The sequence below is a fragment of the Pleurodeles waltl genome, chromosome 3_2, assembly GCF_031143425.1.
Source record: "Pleurodeles waltl isolate 20211129_DDA chromosome 3_2, aPleWal1.hap1.20221129, whole genome shotgun sequence".
Taxonomy (NCBI): domain Eukaryota; kingdom Metazoa; phylum Chordata; class Amphibia; order Caudata; family Salamandridae; genus Pleurodeles; species Pleurodeles waltl.
In genome coordinates, this window is record NC_090441.1 from 9,944,898 (window position 1) to 9,965,599 (window position 20,702).

Consider the following 20,702-nt stretch of genomic DNA (forward strand, 5'->3'; position numbering starts at 1 on the left):
GCCCACTGTACCATCCTGGGGAGTGCAAAGCCACAGTCTCTCAAGTCTCTACAGTGGGTGGTTTGCCCACTGGACCATCCTGGGGAGTGCAAAGCCACAGTCTCTCAAGTCCATACAGTGGGTGGCTTGCCCACTGTACCATCCTGGGGAGTGCAAAGCCACAGTCTCTCAAGTGGATGACAGTGTCCACTGGTTCTGGAGGGGGACTGGTGCCCAGAGTGCGTCGTGCAGCCCTGCCCGACACAGATGCGGCACTGCCCCTTCCGCCAATGGGACAGCGGTGCTTGAGATGAAGGGCCCAGTGCAGCGGTGCTTGAGATGAAGGGCCCAGCGCAGCGGTGCTTGAGATGAAGGGCCCAGTGCAGCGGTGCTTGAGACGGCGGTGCCCAGCGGAGCGGTGCTTGAGACAGCGGTGCCCAGCGGAGCGGTGCTTGAGATGAAGGGCCCAGCGGAGCGGTGCTAGAGATGAAGGGCCCAGCAGAGCGGTGCTTGAGATGAAGGGCCCAGTTCAGCGGTGCTTGAGATGAAGGGCCCAGTTCAGCGGTGCTTGAGATGAAGGGCCCAGTGCAGCGGTGCTTGAGATGAAGGGCCCAGCGGAGCGGTGCTTGAGATGAAGGGCCCAGCGGAGCGGTGCTTGAGATGAAGGGCCCAGTTCAGCGGTGCTTGAGATGAAGGGCCCAGTGCAGCGGTGCTTGAGATGAAGGGCCCAGCGGAGCGGTTCTTGAGATGAAGGGCCCAGCGGAGCGGTGCTTGAGATGAAGGGCCCAGTTCAGCGGTGCTTGAGATGAAGGGCCCAGTGCAGCGGTGCTTGAGATGAAGGGCCCAGTGCAGCGGTGCTTGAGATGAAGGGCCCAGCGGAGCGGTGCTTGAGATGAAGGGCCCAGTTCAGCGGTGCTTGAGATGAAGGGCCCAGTGCAGCGGTGCTTGAGACGGCGGTGCCCAGCGGAGCGGTGCTTGAGATGAAGGGCCCAGCGGAGCGGTGGTTGAGATGAAGGGCCCAGTGCAGCGGTGCTTGAGATGAAGGGCCCAGTGCAGCGGTGCTTGAGACGGCGGTGCCCAGCGGAGCGGTGCTTGAGATGAAGGGCCCAGCGGAGCGGTGCTTGAGATGAAGGGCCCAGTGCAGCGGTGCTTAAGATGAAGGGCCCAGTTCAGCGGTGCTTGCCTTGGCGGTCCTTGCCCTGTTCAGCGGTGCTTGCCTTGGCGGTGCTTGCCCAGTTCAGCGGTGCTTGCCTTGGCGGTCCTTGCCCTGTTCAGCGGTCCTTGCCCAGTTCAGCGGTGCTTGCCTTGGCGGTCCTTGCCCTGTTCAGCGGTGCTTGAGTTGGCGCTCCTTCATTGCCCAGCTGGGCTGTGGCTAGCGCTCCTTCATTGCCCAGCTGGGCTGTGGCTGGCGGGGCCCTCCTGGGCAGCTGGGCTGTGGCTGGCGGGGCCCTCCTGGGCAGCTGGGCTGTGGCTGGCGGGGCCCTCCTGGGCAGCTGGGATGGGGCTGGTGGGGCCCTCCTGGGCAGCTGGCCTGCTGCCGGACTTGTCGGGCGTGCTGCCCATCCCACCCTTCCCTGGTCGTCTGTGGCCCTTTCCCACCTTTGGCGGTGTGCCAGGTGGCACCCCACTTCCAGGCGGAGCCAGGGTAGGGATTTTGGTCCCTGGTGTCCTTGGCCTCTCGCGCCGGGCACTGGTGATCTTTGGGTGTTTTTCCGGGGGTGGGCTGGCCGTGCCTTGGCTCCTACCAGAACTAGTTGCCCTTGAGGGTGGGGGACTCCACAGTCCTTGGACAACAGTCCTGATAGGTCCTGGTTTGGTGGTGGCTGAGGTGCTGATTGCAGTCTTATTCGATGGACGGGGTGGGGGAGTTGTTGGAAAGAGGTCAAGTTTGGAAAGGAAAATCAATTTGGAAAGAGAGGGATGGCTAGGTGTAGTGGGTATGGGAGTGGAGGAAGAGGATGTGGTTGTAGGAGTGTGAAGTCTGGTGTCTTTGGGTGCAGGTGCTTGGGCTGGAGGCTGTCGTGAGGTGGATGGCTGTTGGGTGGGTGGCTGCCTGCGTTTGTGTGGTTTGGAAGAGGGGGTGACAGACACACTGGGAGAGGACACAGGGGACGTGTAAATGGTAGTGGGGGTGGTGACTGCACGTGTGCGGAGTGTTCTGGTGGGTGTGCTGGTGATGGACGCAGTGGCTGAAGATGTTGTGCATGCAAGTGTGAGTGGAGACGTCACAGGGAGGGAGGAGGGAGACGAGGAGGAGGGGGACACAGTGGAGGCAGTGGCTGTTGGTGTGTCTGCACGTGGATGTTGCTTGTGTGAATGCTTGTGTGAAGTGTGGTGCTTATGTCTGGATGAGCTTCCCTTGGGTGTTGAGGTGTGTGCAGGCTGGTCTGTAGGTGTGTCTGAGATAGTCAGAGGTACAGGGGATTGGGTCTGGGTGGAGGAAGTTGGAGGGGGGAGGCTAGAGACAGGGACAATTGCTGCCATCAGTGCTGAGGCCAGAGCGTTGAACGATCGCTGATGGGCAGCCTGACCCGAATGAATGCCCTCCAGGTATGCATTACTCCGGTGCACCTCCCTTTCTACACCCTGGATGGCATTCAAAAGGGTAGACTGCCCAACAATGATGGTCCTCAGGAGGTCAATGACCTCTTCACTGAGGGCAGCAGGGGTGACAGGGGCAGGGCCTGAGGTGCCTGGGGCGAAGGAGATGCCCACCTTCCTGGGTGAGCGGGCACGGGGCAAAAACTGAGGGGCTGCTGGGAGGGCGGTGCTGGTGCGCTGGGTGGCGGCTGTACCTGTTGTTGCAGGGGGCACGGATGTTGCTGCCACCACAAGGGAGCTCCCTTCAGAGGAGGAGTTGCTGCCACTGACATCAGCACAAGTCCCCGCTGTGGAGCTCCCCTCGCCCTCCGTCTCACTGGTGAAATCCGAGTCAGTTGGATGGCCCGCCATGGCCATGTGAGATGCAGCTCCCTCGTGCTCCAATGCCACTTCTCCTCCGCCTGATGATGCTAATGCACACATGAACAGGAAGACCACAAAAAAGGGGTGGGGGAGAAATAAAGACATGTTGAGTGCATGGATTACCGCTACCGTTGGCGGAGAGGACAGACACAGAAGCCCCCTGCACTACGCTGCGCACTTGGGGTCCACTACGCAATCCGTGGGACATGGCCTACAAGCCTATGGACGACGACTGCACACATAGATGACACAGGGCCATGAATAGCTGTACTTGACACCCTACAGAGGTGGGGGGCGGGGGCACAGGGCCATGCCTTACGGAGGGGCCTAGCCTACAGAAATCGCCCTGGCCTAGAGATACCCACAGCCCACCTCCCCCACCCAGACACCTCCACTGCGCGCAAAGTCACCAGAATGAGAGTGTACTCACCCCCTTGTGTCTGCTGTGATGTCCTCACGCGCCCATCCAAATCGGGGTAGGCCACCGCCAGGATCCGGGACATCAGGGGGGTCAATTGACGACTGGCACCCCGCCTACGTTGGGAGGCCATCCTCAGCAGAGCCTCCGCCGTCTTCCTGCTCCCGCGTCAGATGTCCTCCCACCTCTGTTGTGGACCCCCAGGGTCCGGACGTCCTTGGCGATGGCACCCCAAATCGCGACTTTCTGGTGGGCGCTGACCTATGTGACATGTACAGGGGGAGAAAAAAAATCATCACCTTCTGCATGCTTGATGTGAGTGGCCCCCCATCCCCACCCTTGCCATGTGGCACATGCTCTCATCTGTCGTCTGATGCATGCCTCAAACGCTCCCCTCCCCACCATCTTTCATCCACCCGACTCAACCCAGGCATTGCCCACAAAGCATGCTCCCAGTGTACTTACCTGTTGGTCTGGAGGACCGTAGAGTAGCGCATACTGGGGGAGGACCCCATCCACGAGTTTCTCCAATTCTTCAGAAGTGAAGGCAGGGGCCCTTTCCCCAGTCGCAGCAGCCATTGTCTCTTCTAGACAGAGGTCACAGCAGCACTTGAGGTAAGGTCCTCTCCTGTGGAAGATCAGGTATTGAGTGATTAAGTAGATAGAAAATGGCGGTCATGCCCGCGGCGGTGCGTACCGCGACCGCTGGCGCACATCGTCATTGGCTCGTCATTGGCTCGTGTAACCCATAGGATTCTATGTTAACCAATGCGGCTTTGCGCCGCAGTCTTCGACCGCCTACCGCCACGGTGTGCCACGCCAGCGCATTGACCTCACATCCCATTGTCACACTTCACAGGTCAGGCAGCCGCCATTTCAAGGGCCCACATGGCTTAATTTCTACTGCGTCACACATACCTAGGCCTTTCCTCAACACTCATACAAACCATTCAATGCATAGTGAATCGTGTTGTGTGCAGGCTGTGGGAACGTACCTGTGGGTTGATTGACTCTGTGCTCGCTGTTGTCCTTCCTAGGCACCGTCCGCTGGGCAATGCGAGGAGATGGAGGAATCTTCCCGTGTACAGACCGCTGGTGGACCTGTCGACAATGGAGGAAAGACATGTCATACTGACATACAGGCTTGACCGAGCCACTATACAGGAACTGTGTGCCCAGCTGGAGGCAGACCTGATATCACCCATCCGCCAACCCACAGGGATCCCCCCTCTAGTGCAGGTGCTGTCAGTGCTCCATTTCATAGCAAGTGGGTCATTTCAAACAACAGTGGCCATATCATCAGGGATGTCTCAACCTATGTTTTCCAAGGTGTTGTCCAGGGTGTTGTCTGCCCTGCTGAAACACATGAGGAGCTACATCATTTTCCCTGAGGTGGGGGATTTGCCTACAGTGAAGGGTGATTTCTATGCCCTTGGACATATCCCCAACATCATAGGTGCCATTGATGGGACACATGTGGCTTTGGTACCCCCCAGCAGGAGTGAACAGGTGTACAGGAACAGGAAAAGTTATCATTCGATGAATGTACAGATGGTGTGTTTGGCTGACCAGTACATCTCCCATGTTAATGCCAAGTTCCCTGGGTCAGTGCATAACGCCTACATCCTGCGGAATAGCAGCATCCCGTTTGTGATGGGTCAACTCCAGAGGCACCGGGTGTGGCTATTAGGGGACTCTGGTTACCCCAACCTGTCCTGGCTACTGACCCCAGTGAGGAATCCCAGGACCAGGGCAGAGGAACGCAACAATGAGGCACATGGGCAGACTAGGAGGGTGATCGAGCGAACCTTTGGCCTCCTGAAGGCCAGGTTCAGGTGCCTCCATATGACAGGTGGATCCCTAATGTACTCACCAAAGAAGGTGTGCCAGATCATCGTGGCCTGCTGTATGCTTCACAACCTGGCTTTGCGCCGCCAGGTGCCTTTTCTGCAGGAGGATGGTCCAGATGGTGGTGTTGTAGCAGCTGTGGAGCCTGTGGAGAGTGAAGAAGAGGAAGCCGGAGAGGACGACATAGACAACAGGAACACAGTAATAGAGCAATATTTTCAGTGACACACAGGTAAGAGTACACACCGGCATATTACATTTACTTAAAAACTCCTACCTCTCTACTGTCTGACTTTTTCCCCCAGTGTATGGTAACTGTGTTGTGACTTTCCCTTCCGTTTTCAGAGCTGTGGGCCCCACTGCGTGACATCTGCTTTGTTACCCCATGGACTACAGCTGTGTGACAGTGGTTTGTTGGCATCACAATGTGAATAACAATTTTGGCACTGTCATGTCTAATACATTTGTTAAAATCACAGACAGACTCCAGATTGTTTATGTGCAATAAGTGTGTGTGGGTGGTTGCAAATCGGTGAGGGGTGATGGTGGAGGATTGTCCATGGCAGAGTCCAGACTATCAGGTTCACAGGTGCATTGTCCAAATGCCTGTGGGAAGTGGAGCAGGGGCAGTTTAAGGTTGGACAGGGTGACAATGTGGGACAGTGGGATGACAATCAGGGCGGTATCCTTTGCTGGCGGGGGTCTTGACATGTTACTCTGTCTTCTTCCTGGATCTCAGGGCCCGCTTGCAGGGTGGTTCTCCTTCTGCAGGGGGTGGGGTTCTGGTGGCCTGTTGGTCTTCTGTCAGGGCCTCCTGTCCACTAGCGCCGACGGAGGTGGTAGCCTGTTCTTGGTCCATGCTAGTGTCAGGGGCCCTTTGAGGTGCCACAGTGGTCCGCAATGTGGAGATTAACTCATTCAGGGCCACAACGATGGTACCCATGGCGGTACTGATGTTTCTCAGTTCCTCCCTGAACCCCATATACTGTTGTTCCTGCAGAAGCTGGATTTCCTGAAACCTGGCCAGGACCGTCGCCATTGTCTCCTGGAAGCGGTGGTATGCTCCCATGATGGAGGAGAGGGCCTCGTGGAGAGTGGGTTCCCTTGGCCTGTCCCCCCCCTGTCGCACAGCTGCCCTCCCAGTTCCCCTGTTTCCTTGGGCCTCCGTCCCCTGGACCGTGTGCCCACTACCACTGCCCCCAGGTCCCTGTTGTTGTTGGGGTGGTGGGTTAGCCTGGGTTCCCGTAGTGGTGGACACACCGCTGATTGATGTGTCCTGGGGACAGAGGTATGGGCCCGCTGGGTGGGTGCTGTGCTGGTGTTCCCAGAGGGGGGAAGGTCTGCTGTGGCCTGTGCCTGTCTGAGGGGAACCGACTGTCCCGAGGTCCCCGATGGACCGGGCTGGTCATCTAGATCCAGGGAGACAGAGCTGCTGTCATCACTGTGGGCCTCTTCTGGGGGTGGAGGGGACATTTGTGGACCCTCCTGCGCGGTGACCTGCCGTTCGGGTCCTGCAGGGGTATAAAAGTATGGTTATTGCTTCTGTGTGTGCCAATGGCGTGCAATGGGTGGGTGCCCGTGTACCCCAGTGCTGGCATTCCTTTGTGGGGGCTGTTGTGATGGTATTTTGGGGGGGGTCATGGGTATGTGCATTGGGCATGCCTTGGTGATGGGTGTCCATGCTTTGGGGCCGCATGCAGGGCTAAGTGTTGGGATGGGTAGGTTGTGATGGTGAGACATTTGCAAGGGGTAGTTGTGATGGGGGTAAGGGTGAGGGTGGGGGTATGAGTTGGCATGCAGGTGGGGTGGGGGGGATGAAGTAGTGAAGATGAGACTTACCAGAGTCCATTCCTCCACCGACTCCTGCGAGGCCCTCAGGATGCAGGATGTTCAAGACTTGCTCCTCCCATGTTGTAAAATCTGGGGGAGGAGGTGGGGGTCCGCCGCCAGTCCGCTGTACCGCGATGTTGTGCCTTGATACCATGGAACGCACCTTCCCCCGTAGGTCGTTCCACCGCTTCCTGATGTCGTCCCTATTTCTCGGGTGCTGTCCCACAGCGTTGACCCTGTCCACTATTCTGCTCCATAGCTCCATCTTCCTGGCAATGGTGGTGTGCTGCACCTGTATCCCGAACAGCTGGGGCTCTACTCGTACGATTTCCTCCACCATGACCCTGAGTTCAGCATCTGAGAACCTGGGGTGTCTTTGAGGTGCCATGGGGTGGTGTGGATGATGTGTGGGGTGGAGTGTGTAGTGATAGGTGGGGTGCTATTTAGTGGTGTGTTGTGTGAGGTGCGTGGAAGTTCTGTGGGTATTGGTACTGTGTGCCTGTGGATGCTTGGTAGTTGACTGTGGTGTCTCTCTCTCGTCTTCTCTCTGAAATTCTGGTTGTAGGGGTTTGTGGGTAATGTGGGTGTGTGTTTTATATTGTATTGGGTGTGTGGGAGTGGTGTGTGTATGTGTATCAGGTGTGTGTATTTAGAATAGTCCAATGTGGTTGTGTTTTGTACGAGTATGTGTATTTCGACCGCGGCGGTGTGTACCGCCAATAGAATACCGCGGTTGAAAGACCGCCGCGTGGATTCGTGGGTCGTAATGGCATGGGCGTATTTCTGTTGGCGTGGCGGTGGAGGTTTGGTCATCGCCAGTTTATCGCTGACCTTTGGTGTGGCGGACTTTTATGGATGTCGGAATTTTGGCGGTTTGCCTGTTGAGGGTCAGAATGACCGTGGCGGTTTACCGCGACCGCGGCGGTGTTATGGCAGTCTTCTGACTGGCGGTAAGCGGCTTTTACCGCCGAGGTTGGAATGACCGCCTATGTGTGTATGTGTGTATATATATATATATATTGCGCCCCAACCACTGGACAGAATTACACCAAATTTGACAGAAAGGTAGCTCTTACACCAAATTTGGCAGAAAGGTAGCTCTTGGTCCAGAAAGCGCCTTTTTGTTTTTTGGTGTAAATCGGTTCAGTAGTTTTTGAGATATTAAAGTAAATCCACATTTTTACATATAGGGACACAAAGGACTTGCAAACTCTGCCGATTTAGTGCTGAGATCTGATTGGCTGCCAAAGTTCCAACAAAGAAGTGTTGGTAGCCATGTTGGCTCCCAGAAAAAATATGAAAAAAAGAAAAGGGGCCAGGGTAGGAACACTCTGACCCTTAACTCTGGTGCTGGATGCCCAGAGGGACCACTCCAGGGCTAAAAAGCTATTTTGTAAAATATTTTTGTAGTTAAATCACAATGGAGTCGCAGTTCTATGGCAAAAATAAAAAAATGTGCAGGCTCCTGCGCTTGTGCCATGCAGCCCCCCTCACCACCAAAAAATAATAATTAGGTCTGGCCTCAGGGGATGGGGTCCCTAGGGCTGAGATCTGCCCTGAGGGCCACGCATCTACATTGGCTGATGACACAAACTTGTGTGGTCATTAAGGGGGTGCAAAGAAAAAGGTTTGGTCCAAAAGCACGTTTTTGCTCCAGTGCATTATCCATAGACTTTTTAGATAGACGTAGTGGCAAAATGGCTGGAACGGATTTACATGAAATTTGGAAGGAGTATAGATTATGGTGTAGAAACGGTCCTTTTTATTATTTAATCTGAATTTGTTTGAGTAGTTTGTAAGAAATAAGGTACAAACTTCTAGTGATATATTGGGCTGCTGTACCTTTGCGGCGCATAGCGGTACATGTCAATGAAGGAACATAATGTTACTGGTAAATCAAAACCCTTGCAAAATGAAAAGATAGCCATATTGTTTTGACCTCATTTTCTCTCTGTTCTGTGTTTTTATTTCAACTATAATTTACTACTCTTTTGGTAACGAATGGGAATAGATAAGGTGGTTTACCTAAGATATATATATTTTTTTAAAGTTTATGATGTACCACGGTTTATGATGTACCAACTTTTGCAAAATTATCTAGAAAGTACCACAATACCTGTTGAACTATACAGGGAGTGCAGAATTATTAGGCAAGTTGTATTTTTGAGGATTCATTTTATTATTGAACAACAACCATGTTCTCAATGAACCCAAAAAACTCATTAATATCAAAGCTGAATATTTTTGGAAGTAGTTTTTAGTTTGTTTTTAGTTTTAGCTATGTTAGGGGGATATCTGTGTGTGCAGGTGACTATTACTGTGCATAATTATTAGGCAACTTAACAAAAAACAAATATATACCCATTTCAATTATTTATTATTACCAGTGAAACCAATATAACATCTCAACATTCACAAATATACATTTCTGACATTCAAAAACCAAACAAAAACAAATCAGTGACCAAAATAGCCACCTTTCTTTGCAAGGACACTCAAAAGCCTGCCATCCATGGATTCTGTCAGTGTTTTGATCTGTTCACCATCAACATTGCGTGCAGCAGCAACCACAGCCTCCCAGACACTGTTCAGAGAGGTGTACTGTTTTCCCTCCTTGTAAATCTCACATTTGATGATGGACCACAGGTTCTCAATGGGGTTCAGATCAGGTGAACAAGGAGGCCATGTCATTAGATCTCCTTCTTTTATACCCTTTCTTGCCAGCCACGCTGTGGAGTACTTGGACGCGTGTGATGGAGCATTGTCCTGCATGAAAATCATGTTTTTCTTGAAGGATGCAGACTTCTTCCTGTACCACTGCTTGAAGAAGGTGTCTTCCAGGAACTGGCAGTAGGACTGGGAGTTGAGCTTGACCCCATCCTCAACCCGAAAAGGCCCCACAAGCTCATCTTTGATGATACCAGCCCAAACCAGTACTCCACCTCCACCTCCACCTTGCTGGCGTCTGAGTCGGACTGGAGCTCTCTGCCCTTTACCAATCCAGCCACGGGCCCATCCATCTGGCCCATCAAGACTCACTCTCATTTCATCAGTCCATAAAACCTTCGAAAAATCAGTCTTGAGATATTTCTTGGCCCAGTCTTGACGTTTCAGCTTGTGTGTCTTGTTCAGTGGTGGTCGTCTTTCAGCCTTTCTTACCTTGGCCATGTCTCTGAGTATTGCACACCTTGTGCTTTTGGGCACTCCAGTGATGTTGCAGCTCTGAAATATGGCCAAACTGGTGGCAAGTGGCATTGTGGCAGCTGCACGCTTGACTTTTCTCAGTTCATGGGCAGTTATTTTGCGCCTTGGTTTTTCCACACGCTTCTTGCGACCCTGTTGACTATTTTGAATGAAACGCTTGATTGTTCGATGATGACGCTTCAGAAGCTTTGCAATTTTAAGAGTGCTGCATCCCTCTGCAAGATATCTCACTATTTTTGACTTTTCTGAGCCTGTCAAGTCCTTCTTTTGACCCATTTTGCCAAAGGAAAGGAAGTTGCCTAATAATTATGCACACCTGATATAGGGTGTTGATGTCATTAGACCACACCCCTTCTCATTACAGAGATGCACATCACCTAATATGCTTAATTGGTAGTAGGCTTTCGAGCCTATACAGCTTGGAGTAAGACAACATGCATAAAGAGGATGATGTGGTCAAAATACTCATTTGCCTAATAATTCTGCACTCTCTGTATATATATATATATATATATATATGTGTGTGTGTGTGTGTGACAAAGTAAAATTAGACATAATATAGGGTGGCTCTTAATAGAGCTTTTGCTTTTTTTATATAAACATATTTATATCTGTTTGTCAAGCCATGTTTTTAGGTTTGAAACGAAAATATGTTTTTCATAGTTGAAAATTTAACACTGCTATGATAATAAACTGCTGCGTTGCTATACTTCAGACCCGAAATGCTGGACTGAATTACACTAAATTTGACAGAAAGCTATATCTTGGTCCAGAAAGAGTGCCTTTTGTGATTTGGTGTAAATCTGTTCAGTAGTTTTGGAGTTATTAGAGAAAAATTATTCATGTACATCTAGTGAGACAGCTCCACCCCGGTGGATCTGCGGATCCATGTGCCAAGAGCAATGCCCTGATTGGCTAGCCGCAACCTGAGAGAAAAGTTGCACCGCCATGTTGTATATCGGGACATGGTTCCTGGGAGGGAAGTAAACTGTAAATAGGATATAAGGGGCAGGATAAAGGTATCCTATATCCTGCCTCCATGTGACTAATGAAGAGGTCTGTGAGGGACCCCTCACGAGGAAGAAATTGTGGAAAAAAGCTTCTTTATATGTGCAAGGATCTGCGGATCCACTGCGGTGCTCAGCACAATTCTGCAGTGGATCCACGGATCCAGACCCGAATTAAAAAAACACATGCACCCAATCACAGACCCCCACAGTCACTCACACACCCATTCACACACTCACACATCCACTCATAGACCCACAAAACTATTACCATACCCACTCAGAGATCACACAGCCACTCACACACCCATTCATACACTCAGACATCCACTCACACACCCATTTACACATTCACACACCCACGAAACCACAACCACACCCACTTACAGACCCTCACACACACTCACTCCCACCCACTTACTTTCACAAACTCATTCACACACTCACACACCCACTCACAGACCCACAAAACCACTATTGCACCCCTCACAGACCCACACAGCCACTCACACACCCATTCACACATTTTCACACACCCACTCACAAACCCACAAAACCACTACCCCACCCAATCACAGACCCACACAGCCACTCACACACCCACTAATACCCATTCACACACTCAGTCACAGACCCACCAAACCACTACCACCCCTACTCACAGACTCACACACCCTTTGACACACTCACAAACCCACAAAAACCCTCACAGACCCACACAGCCACTCACACACCCTCTCACACACTCTCTCACAGACCCACCAAACCACTACCACGCCCACTCACAGACCCACACAGCCACTCACATTCCCACTCACATAACTATTCACACAATCACACTCCCACTCACAGACCCACAAAACCACTCACACACCCACTTACATGGCCACACAACCACTCACACACTCACTCACTCACACAACCATACAGCAACCCACACACCCACATACGCATTGTAGCACAATTTATATTAGAAAAGCAGTGAAATTCACTAAAAAAACAAAGATTGTAGGGATGTTGTAGTCAGGAAATAGCATTAAAAATGTAGAAATTCACTAAAAAACAAAGGTCACAGGAATGTTATTGTTGGAAATAGAATTGTATAAAACCTTAGAAATTCACTGAAAAAAATCAAAGGTTACAGTGACGTTATAGTAGGTACAGATTTTACACACACAAAACCACAGAAATTCTCCAGGTATAGGTGTTATCTCAAGTAACTAGAACTCGTGCTTTATGGTAAGTATAACTCCTGCCTTCACCATGCACTGATAATTACCTTACATATTACATCACTCATAACACCTTGTTATCACATCATTGATATTCTCACTGCAACATTTGCAGTGAAACAATTGATGAGAAAACTGTGCATGGCAGGAGCGTGAGCTAGAGTTACCTCATATATATAAAGCACTTCATGTGTCGTTAATGTCATCTTCCATGTACATGCTAAAAAATGTTGTGTTGGGATGCCACTAAGAACAATTTAGCATTGTGTCACAGTGCAAAGACAAGCAACCAGGGTCGTGCATGAACTTTGCACACAAGGCCTATGCTCCAGTACAAATCTTTCAGTCCAACCTGTGCGAATATACCTCTTTTACATGTGTATTTTTCATAACAAATAGACATATTATGGCTGAAATATCAGGTTTTTCTTTTGCCCATTGTTTCGTCCTATTTTCACTTAGCATTAGTATTCTTTTTCCAGTCACTGGATGCTCTCCCTGTCATGGGCGGGACATCCTGAGGCTGGAACACAGCTCCATTGTACGTACTGCAGGTAGGAAAACTATACATCAGCAACATCATAATTCTTCACTTGGTTCCCAAATCATTTAACTTCGTGGACAAGAGTTGTATGTTCCTCTATCCCTATTCCTTATATACTATATTCCATCTGTACAACAATCAACATTGCCAATGCTAATAGGTCTGGCGTATAAGTGAAACTGCATGGATGCTTCCATCCATGCAGTCTTTCATCCATCCATCCATCCATGGAATCAAATATCATGTACGCACTCAGTCTCTCATCCTTGCACTCATACCAATTATTTATTTACCCATTTACTCATTCTTTCTTTCATAATCATATACTCCCAACTAACACTTCAGGATTCTTTCCTCCTCCACCCCTCCATTACTCCAGTCAATCTAACTAACAAACTTTCATACCATGGCTCAAATTAACTCATAATAATACTAAAACTGTACTCAAGTTTCCCGATACTAATCCATCACTAATTCTTGTTGGGTTCCAGAGTAGCGTGCTACTCGCCGAAAAGCGCTTCAACGCCTCGTCAGGGGTAGTAAGCGCTATATAAATACTATTACAATACAAAACAATACAATGTCAGCCATGCACAACACCACACATACAAACTCACCAACTAACAGGCTCTTTAAGATATCGCCAAAACCTGCTGGACTTGCTGCTAATTTACAAGGGGCATGCAAGTTCTTCTGGGAGAGTGTGACTGCCTGTATGTGGGGAGTGTGGGAGTGCTGTTGGCAGTGTATTATTGCTAGCCTGAGATTAATGTGAGACCACTTGTGGTAGAGTAGGATGACTAGTATGTGAGAGGTATGGAAGGGCTATTGGGAGTGTTAGACTGCTGGCTAGTGCTTGAGGGGTGTGAGAGTGTCAGTATTGTCAGACTGCTACTCTGTGAGTACAGCAAGTGTTGTCAATAGATTTTGACTATTAGTATGTAAGTGGTGTGTGTGTGACTGCTATTCTGAGGGATGTGGAAGTGATGTCAGTAGTGTGACTGCTAGTATATCAGGGGTATAAGAATGCCTCCAGTGGTGCATGGGTGGTTCTCTATGCTTATTGTGAAAGTGCTTCTGTAGCATATGACTGCTGGTGTGTTGAGGGGGTGACAATACCACCAGTGCAGATGGTGCCTTGCTTTTTCACCATAGGGTCTTTAACTATTCACCTCATGTTTCACTCTGTGCACACACTTACTTAAAGATGAGTTTTATTTTTAACTCTAAGGGGAATCAGTTTCCCCCTATATGTGTGGCCTTCATGGTCAGCTTTCCATGATACAGATTCTCAAAGACTGTGTGATGCATTACTGACTGAGGTTGTCCATTATTTACTTTGAGATATCTTACATAATTACCACTTGAAGGCTACTCCTATCCACCAACCCTCAGCATCAATCAACCACCCAACCATTGTGTGCATAACCTGTTATATGTACTATCATCCCCAAGTACAAGTTACACCAGAGGGCAGTCTCCTCCCCAACCCTTCAATCAATCAATCAATAGATTTATAAAGCGCGCTATGTACCCGTTAGGGTTTCGAGGCGCTGGGGGGGGGGGGTGGGGGGGCGGTGGGTGCTGCTATTGTTCGAAGAGCCATGTCTTGAGAAGTCTCCTGAAGGTGAGGAGGTCCTGGGTCTGGCGTAGTGAGGTGGGGAGAGAGTTCCAGGTCTTGGCGGCGAGGTAGGAGAAGGATCTGCCGCCAGAGGTCTTGCGCTGGATTCGGGGGACGATGGCGAGGGCAAGGTTGGCAGAGCGTAGTTGACGTGAGGGAATGTAGAAGTTGAGTCTGGAGTTCAGGTAGGTGGGTCCGGTGTTGTGCAGTGCCTTGTGTGCGTGGGTGAGGAGTTTGAAGGTGATCCTCTTGTCCACGGGGAGCCAGTGGAGGTTCTTCAGGTGGGGGGAGATGTGGCACCGGCGGGGTACGTCGAGGATCAGGCGGGCGGATGCGTTCTGGATGCGTTGGAGTCGTTTGATGTCTTTCGTTGGGATGCCTGTGTAGAGTGCGTTGCTGTAGTCGAGTTTGCTACTGACGAGGGCTTGGGTCACCGTCTTTCTAGTTCCTGTTGGAATCCAATTGAAGATCCTGCGGAGCATGCGGAGGGTGTTGAAACAGGAAGAGGAGACAGCGTTGACCTGTTTGGACATGGTGAGAGTGGAGTCGAGGATGAAGCCTAGGTTACGTGCGTGGCTGGCTGGGGTGGGTGGGGGGCCGAGGGCGGTGGGCCACCAAGAGTCGTTCCAGGCCGAGGGGGTGCACCCGAGGATGAGGACTTCCGTCTTGTCGGAGTTGAGTTTCAGGCGGCTGTTGCTCATCCACTCGGCGATGGATTTCAGTCCCTTGTGGAGGTTGGTTTTGGCGGTGAGAGGATCTTTGGTCAGGGAGAGGACGAGTTGGGTGTCGTCGGCGTAGGAGATGATGCTGAGGTTGTGTTGGCGGGCCAGTTGTGCGAGGGGGGCCATGTAGACGTTGAACAACGTTGGGCTGAGTGAGGAGCCCTGGGGGACGCCGCAGATGAGGTTGGTGGCACTGGAGCGGAAGGGTGGGAGTCGGACTCTCTGAGTTCTGCCGGAGAGAAAGGATGAGATCCAATTGAGGGCTTTGTCTTGGATGCCGGCTTCGTGGAGGCGGTTTAGTAGGGTGCGGTGGCAGACTGTATCGAAAGCGGCTGATAGGTCTAAGAGGATCAGGGCTGAGGTTTCGCCGTTGTCCATTTGTTGTCTGATGTCATCTGTGGCGGCGAGGAGTGCAGTCTCAGTGCTGTGGTTTCGCCTGAAACCAGATTGAGAGGGGTCTAGGATGGAGTTGTCTTCTAGGAACCCTTAGACCCCTTAATGCTCACAAGCACTCACCCGCTGCTCCAGGAGTCTGCTCCGGCCTCATATGGACAGCCCACAGCAGTACAATGCACCAACCTCAGTGACCCTCCATCTCCCCTGCATTTGCAAACAGAGTGCTCTTCATGAACAGGGCACATGTGCAGTACCGTGAGCTTGACTTGCACAGCTGGCTCACCACCAGCCAGGATCACTATACTGTCCATGCGTCAAAGAGCACACACGCACATGATCCCAGACTGGACTAGCTAAACTACCTTAGCACAGGAGAAACCCATTTACCTGCTGTCATTATGCACTGGGCTGCAGGCGCATTTGCTGTAGGGAAAGCCCAACTGTACTCAAAACTATATATATCACAATGCCTTCTGGGGGGAGAGACCCACTTAGCCCACTCCAGTGCCTCAGAACTGTTATGTTGGCTGTAGCAGCCATCTTAGGGATAGGGATCCCACAATATGTCATGTCGAGTTGTACTTGCCCTCCTGGCGTTCATGTTTTTAACTGCTAAACAACTACCTGTAATCAGTAACTAACAACACTGAAAGGACTGATTCAGAAAGGGAAGCAATCTAAGGTTAAGGATGAGGGGACAAAAAGAGGAAGTTTTGACTGAAGGAAAAATCAAGAATTGGGTGATGAAAGAAAATGAATATAAAAACATAGGTCCTGATTTAGAGATTGGCAGACTGTAGACTCACCCACAAATGTGCCAGATGTCTCATCTGCAGTATTACAAGTACATTATAGACTACGGCCCTTGCAATATGGACGACAGGATATCTTTTGCATTTTGACAGAACTGTAAATAAGGCTCATAACTTGTTTTGCTTTTATGCTTTTTTCAGTGTTTCGGAATTTGTGTAGCTGTTAATAAGAGATATTACTTAACTGCACTTATTTAATCGGTCTTGTTAGGATGAAATTCTAGGTGTGCCTCAGCCCCATTAAAATTCTAACCAGTTGTCTAGAAGTTGAACAAAGTTTATTGCAATAGATGCATTAACTCATTGAGCTGTCTGTCCTACTAGCATAAACAAAAGAAAGGGTATAAAACAGTGAGGAGCAAACAAAGGTGAAAATTAAAGAAATTGCAGTTGTAAAATAGAGAGTATGAAAGAGCATGAAAGGAAACATTAGAGGAATTGAGAAAGAAATAAGCAGAGAAAGGCAAATAGAACTGCATGAAGAAATAAAAACGACAACCAAAAGAAAACTGGCTTTGCTCTTATGCTTTTTGTCATTGCTTTGAGATGCTGTATAGCTATTAATAAGATGTATTAATGACTGATACCTGGTTAGGGTGAAAGTCTGAATAGGCCTCTCCAAAATTTGAATCTGTGGCCTGCAGGTTGAATAGGTTTTTTGTTGTTTTCTTTAATAGGAAATGCATTCACCAAGGTGAACTACAGTACTAGAATAAAAAAATTAAAAAAGGGGAAATGAAGGAAGTTATCATCGTAGAATAAAGAGAAAAAAGGTAATGGGAGAGACAAATACCAAAGAGAAAGAAATTGACATAGAAAGAGAAATAAACAGAGACGTATATGCAAAATTTGTATTTTTTTTTTTTGCATAAGGGACTCTTCTGAGTTACTCTCTTGACTGAAGATCCTTTCAATAAAGCCTGATTTAAAATTTAAAAAAGGTAATTTTGAATCCAGGTTAGGTAACATTGTTACCCTGGCACAAAAACGTGAACGTCTGTCAGTGTCCAGGAGCACACTAAAATACACTGGTAAATAGATCACTCTTATGTCGATACCGTGCTTCATCTCTCATCTGTGCATTAGTGAGAAATATAGTGAAAGAATTCCTTCCCACGAGTAAAGTGAGTTAATTAGAGGCATAGGAAGAGTGGGGATGCTGATAAAGGTAATGTAAGCAAAAGAGACAAATAAATGTATTTTGTCTGGCAGGCTTTTCCCCAGAATTACTGCTTTGGCTTAAAAACAACAGGCAAGTCTGTATTTTCATCAACTCCACATGATTTTGTCAATCCTGACAGCTAACTTCAATGTTACGACAAATGCGGCCCCAGAGGATATTAAGCAAAGACACATGAGCCTATAATTTTCTGCTTCCACGTGTGAGATGCTATAATGATCAAAAGAAAATGACTTTCTAACTACCACATCTCTTTGTGCTGCTTCCTTCATGCCCGCTGCACTAATTGAATCACCCCCGAGCCGGCGTATCAATTCTGACTTCTGTGTGAGGATGTAATCAGGCATGTTGGAAGACCAGCTTGGGGAGGCGAGGGGTCCTTTGTGCGCGGCCCATCTGCCCGACATTAAAGCCGGTTCACTTCAACGCGGACCGATGGGTAGTGCCGGGGAGACCTGCTCGCGTCCTCTCGGGAAGACCTCTGTGGATCCCATTTGATGGGACTCAGCCTTTTCCCTTAAAAACAATCATATTTTCGTCATTTATTTATTGGATGTTTTTGCTTATTCCAGGCACGGTCCTGGGCAGCATAGAAGCGACTTACAGTGCAGTGACATGTTTGATTTTGGGCTTTTCGCAAGTAATTCTGGAATCAACTTGAGCATGATAAGGGGCATTTCTCTGCCAAACCCGAGGTGGCTGTTATCAATGCTTGAAGAACACGAGTCCTTTGCAAAGATACTTAACGATGAGTAGTTAAATTAACGTACCTCACATCTGAATTTAAGATGCTCATATTGGTAAGCCTACTTAATAGGAATTTTGCACACAAAAACACACACAAGCACAACACTCACACATACACACGTATCTCAAACTCACTGAGCTATACCATACATCACTGGTGAGGTCTAACCAGGTCGAAACCGACCTGGGGTTGCTTATGTTGCCATCTGGGGGGCATCTGCCCTGGCAGTTGGACTGAATTGTTTCAATGGGCGCAGGACTTACATTGATTTGCATATAGCTGGGCTCTGTCTAAGTGGCAAAGTGGCTGAAAAAAGGACCAAAATGTAGTCCAAGCGATTACTAGTCGCTAATATTATTTAAAGCATATCTTCCACCTCTTTGTTGATTGTGACAACAGCACTTAGTTACTAACACTGTCTGCTGGAGGCCCTCAATATTAACTAACAGATAGAAAGTGCTAAATAGTTTTTTTTATCGAGCCTTCCTAGTGATGGTTTTTGTTCACTGGCCAACATGTTTCAGATAGTACTGTCATTATGCTGGTCTTCATCAGGGCTAACTCACCATAACAACAGCATGGTGTTGTTTTAAAGGGGCACAAATCTGCAATATTCAAGCATCCAGAGAAATTCTAGTTTTTGTTGAGTGCAATACGGATGGTTAATACTAATATGTAGTAGAGAAGACCGAGAACCAGTTCATTTTAGATTTTTGAAAATCCCAAGTAACAGCCTCTTTACGTGTTGCCTGGAACAATAGTGCTGTAACAACATGACCAGAATTACCAGTATCGCAGTAATTACTTGAAGAAATATTAAAGCATTAATACAAGTTTTAGGCCTTAGAATGAAGACTTTTCCATTAATATATTAACCTTACTATTGACTGCAAATTTTGGTCTGGCAAAAGCCCAAACATGAAGGTTTGCACGCCAACCTCATAAAAACCAATTCAGTCGTAAACATCTGCTTGCAGTCAAATACAAATTTCTGAAAACTTGTAACAAGGGCTAAACTGAAGTTTTAAGGTAAAATGGAACTAATGATTCAAATACATTAAAAAAAATGGCTGCACTGCCCGTTGAGCGATACCTTGGTCCCAGCATTCCAAAAATGATTCCAGTACCACTCACAGTATCAAGTTCTTCACACACTCAGTGTAAAAACAAAACAATAAGGGCTGTGTCATAAAATCATACAGAGGCCTTTTTAAAGATGATGCCTTTTGTATAATGTATTGTACAATGTATCCATAAATAAATAATAAAAACACTCATTCTAGCATACGGCATGCATCGTTTATTAGTTTTAACACAATGGGTGTTACTATTAAACACAGTAGTAATCACTTCATCAAAGAAAGATGAAAGTATGAGGACTGGGAATCCCATTCTTCTCTGATGTAATGTTTAGAAAAAATAGGCAAACAAACACACACATTTCATTGTGTAATTGAAGAAATTAAGGTACATCTTATACTACCCTTAGATTCAACTGTGCACAGGGAAGAAATGTAATGCATGTGTTTCTTTTGCAGATTATTGACTAAGGGGTTCATTACGAGTTTGGTGGTCGGACGAGCCGACTGCCAAACTCGTGGGGATAAGGTGGCCATCAACCCGGCTGCTTTTTTACGATGTTCCCACTGGGCTAACCGGCGGGAACATCATATTAAGATATTCCTGCACGTCAGCCCGGCAGGAACAGTGCTACGGTATTGGCCTCGGCCCCCGAGGCCAATACCGTAGCACTACAGCATTCTTGGAATGCGCACTGTCTGCAAAGCAGACAATGCACATACCAAGGGTGCTGGCCAGGGGGGCCCTGGGCACGGGCAATACAGCCCCCCGTGGCCCCCTACACAGCCTTTCCACCAACCTTTCCATGTGGTTGCACCTTGAAAGGCTGGAGGCGGAAAGGGGACTCGTGCTCAGCACGGAGGTGCTGAATTCAGCACTTCTGTGGCTGAGCACGAATCAGACCACCGCCAGTCCGTCGGGAACCATGTTCCTGGTGGGCACAGCAGTCCCCTGGCGGTCCGACCGTCAAGGTCATAATGTGCCGGTCGGACCTCCAGACACATAGTGAGGGCCTAAGTATTTCTTGCCATTTCACCAGTGCAACGCATTTCCAGTCCTCAGACAACTATTTCTGAAACGTTTCTAATCTGTCATTAGATCTTGATTCTAGACCCAT